At 37.2% G+C, this 4,174-nt stretch overlaps 1 pseudogene; it reads left to right on the forward strand.

Moving 5' to 3' along the window:
- The first annotated feature begins 214 nt into the window (after positions 1-214).
- LOC124913397 lies at positions 215-1,052 on the forward strand (annotated as a pseudogene).
- The last annotated feature ends 3,122 nt before the right edge of the window (positions 1,053-4,174 follow it).

Here is a 4,174-nt window from a genome sequence, read left to right on the forward strand (position 1 = left end):
TTGTGAGGCGCATAAATAAGTTGCTTGGTCTGGGGGATTGACTTATGCTAAAAACTCCAAAGATACTAATCCTGCAATGCTTAGATGGTGGTCTTTATTGTAGAAGTTTAGGTGGAAAGTCTCAAAGCTCCATCTGAAACCTCAGAAGTTCAAGATATTTGTGAAGACCTTGAAACACCAACTCTTGAAAACCAAAGAAAAGGCAGGAAGACTAAACCCTAATCGCCGAGCCTCTGGAGAAGCAATCTCTCAACAATGGCTCCTAAGAAAGGTGTGAAACCAGTTGCAGCTTCCAAGAAGAAACCGGAGAAGGTTGCGAATCCTTTGTTTGAGAAGCGACCAAAACAGTTTGGAATCGGAGGAGCTTTGCCTCCCAAGAGGGATCTACGCCGTTATGTGAAATGGCCTAAGGTTGTTCGTATTCAAAGGCAAAGGAGAATTCTCAGGCAGCGATTGAAGGTGCCCCAGCATTGAACCAATTCACCAAGACCCTTGACAAGAACCTAGCCACAAACCTTTTCAAGATGCTCATCAAATACAGACCTGAGGATAAAGCTGCAAAGAAAGATAGACTTTTGAAGAAGGCTCAAGCCGAGGCTGAAGGAAAGACAATTGAGACAAAGAAGCCTATTGTTGTCAAATACGGTATCAACCATGTCACCTATCTAATTGAACATAACAAAGCCCAGCTTGTTGTTATTGCTCATGATGTGGACCCAATTGAGTTGGTTGTCTGACTGCCAGCATTATGCAGGAAAATGGAAATTCTATACTGTATTGTTTGTATTGTTAAGGGAAAGTCTAGATTGAGAACGGTTGTTCACCAGAAAATTGCATCTGTTTTGTGCTTGACCACTGTCAAGAACGAGGATAAGATGGAGTTCAGCAGAGTATTGGAGGCTATCAAGGCAAACTTCAACGATAAGTTGAAAGAAAACAGGAACAAATGGGGTGGTGGAATTATGGGTACTAAGTCTTAAGCCAAGACCAAGGCCAAGGAGAAGGTTATTGCTAAGGAAACTAAAGATCATCTAAAGCTGTTCAGAGATTGAACTAAGGTTCCTTATAATTATGCAAGATCATCTAAAGAAGCTGAAGAAGTTTGCAAAGAAATTGAAGCATATGATGGTCAAGCCTTCATCTTTGGAGGAATAACTAGAGACAGGTTATTGATGAGAATGAAGATGGCACAATTGCAGGATGTTATCAATCTGAATTTGACCGGCGTATACTTATGCACACATGTTGCTGCCAAGATCATGATGATAATGAAGAAGAGAATATAAGGGCTTCGATTGGGTGGTTTGGATTGATGGGTGGCGATGTTGAAAATTGTGAAGATTTCATGAATCAACTTGTCAAGAGGATAGGTTGTTTTTGAAGATGATGAAATGACAATATGATTCGTTAAGACCATGAAGAATGCTAAATTGGCTTCTTTGAAAAATAGTTGTTGATGCAAGGACGGTTTTGTCGAATCAAAATGAGATTTTGAAGGTCTTGAAGCCGTGGAGAAAGATTCCCTTGCAATTACCAAAAGAAATGGGTTTGTCGACATGATTCGTCAATACCAAGAAGATTGCTAAATTAGTTTTCTTTGAAAAATAAACGAAAGCTGCAAAGGTTGAAAGCTGGTGGCTAACGAAGAAAAGACAATTCATAATGATTGTTGTGGATTGGACTAACGAAGATTGAGCTATCTATATCGGGTAGTTCGAAAAGAAAAAAAATAGAGCTTGCTGAATTGGGCTTGCTCGGCTGTCTATGTTGGGTAGCTGGAAAAAAAATGGGCTTCCTGAATTGGGTTTGCTCGGCTGTCTAAATTGGATAGCTAAAAAAAAAATGGAAGTTTGCTGAATTGAGCTAGCTGAAGACGATGACTGCATGATCGTAGCTTGATGTTTCATCGACTTGTTTTTGTCAAGGTGAAACTTTGTTTTTACTACGTTTCTCCTTGAGGGGAGGATGTAAAAATAATAACTAACGGTTTATTAAACCGTTAATTAGTTAGTAACTAATTAGTTAGTTTGGTTAATTGGTTAGTATTGAATTCCTATACAAGGGAGACATGTAATGTTTGAATAATAACTTTTTCATAATAAAATTTCAGTTTACACTTCTTCTTCTTCAAGATTTTAACATGGTTCCTTATGTTTTCTTCATCTGAACTCTATATTATATTACTTCAAATGAATCGATTATATCACTTCTCGATTATATTAAACCTTCAAAATTATTGTTATTCATGTTGACATATTATGGTTATGTTTTCTTCATCTGAAAACTTAATATAATCCTTCTCTAAACCCTATTCTCACTCAAATTTATTATCATTATCCCTGGAGAAAACTGTGGGGTGGTTCATGGTAGGATATAAGGTCCAGGCATATTTGTTTGTTTATAGGGTTTCATCTTATTTAGTCTAAGTTAAAAGGAAGTTGAAAAGAGTGGTATGTCATAAGAAAATAAGCAAACAAATGACCGGTTCAGTCATTGTTAGGATTTGTATCTCCAAAATTCGACCAGCTTGAAACAATCAGTAAATATAGTAAATATGCAAGAAAGAAGACCACAAGAAGACACCGATTTATAGTGGTTCACTCAAATTGAGCTACGTCCACTTCAACCACCACCAGATTTCACTATGAAAAACAAGAAGGAATACAATATTTTTGCCTCACATTTTATCTCTCTAGAATTATGTCTCTTACTTGTAAACCCTTAATAATCACATATTTATAGGATAAACATTTAGTTAATAAACTTAAATAACTCTTGGTCAGGCCCAAGCCAAAACCAAAAAGAAAACTCAATAAACTCTAATTAACAATGTTGAATTTATTATAAGTGTCGGCTCCATAACTCAACAATCTCCCACTTGGAGACTAACTTCATCATCTCTCGATCGATAGTTGTTTTCCATCCGGTGTCTTAACGAAAAAGACCAACTAAAGTTGCACACAACTTCAGTTTCTCATTTGTCACAGCTTTCGTCAACATATCAGTTGGATTTTTACTCCCGGGAATCTTCTCAAGAGCTAATACTCCATCTTCTAAAGCTGATCGGATGAAATGATAATGAACCTGTATATGCTTTGTCCTGCCATGATAACCAGGATTCTTTGTCAAATGAATGTCACTGTCACTCTGACTGTCGCATCACAACACACTTCCCTCGTAGTCTTGACCCAATTCTTACAAAAAGGGTTGTAACCACATCAACTCCTTAGCAACCTCTGTCATAGCATCATACTCTGCCTCACAACTAAAAAGAGCAACAATCTTCTGCAATTTTGAAACTCAATTGATTGGAGTACCTCCCAGAGTATAAATGTATCCTGTTGTGCTCTTCCTACTATCAATATCACCACCATTGTCAGCATCAACATATCCTTCCAAACCCATATTAGACTTTCGAAAACACAAAGCGAGACTTGTACTTCCTCTTAAGTATCGTAGTATCCACTTTACTACTTCCCAATGTTGTCTACCCAGGATGCTCATGAACCTGCTAACAACTTCCACTACATGTGCTATGCCTGGTCTTGTGCAAACCATCGCATACATAATACAACCAATGACAGAGGCTTATAGAATAGTGGCCATGTAATTTTTCTCCTCCTCTATTGTAGGCGACCGATCTTTATATAGTCTGAAGTGACTAGCTAAGGGGGTAGTAACTGGTTTTGTATCATACAAGTTAAACCTGCTAAGAACTTTCTTCACATATTCTTCTTTTGAAAGCTTGAAAACTTCTTCATCCCTGAAAATTCTCATCCCAAAGATTTGTTTTGCAGCACCCAAATCCTTCATTGCAAACTTTTCAGACAACTCTTTCTTGAGCTTGTTAATCTCATACAAACTTGCTCCAGCAATCAACATGTCATCAACATAGATGAGCAGAATAATGTACGATTCATCAAACCTCTTGATATAACATCAATGATCAACTTCACACCTTAGAAAATTGTTACTTTTTATGAAGCTATCGAACTTCTTGTACCATTGCTTTGGAGCCTGTTTCAAACCATACAGACTCTTTTGAAGCTTACACATAAGCTCATCTTTTCCTTTGATTTCAAATCCTTTTAGTTGTCGCATATAAATCACTTCATCTAAATGACCATGAAGAAAAAAAGTTTTGACATCCATTTGTTGAAGATGAAGGTCTTCT

The sequence above is a fragment of the Impatiens glandulifera genome, chromosome 8 (genome assembly GCF_907164915.1).
Source record: "Impatiens glandulifera chromosome 8, dImpGla2.1, whole genome shotgun sequence".
Taxonomy (NCBI): domain Eukaryota; kingdom Viridiplantae; phylum Streptophyta; class Magnoliopsida; order Ericales; family Balsaminaceae; genus Impatiens; species Impatiens glandulifera.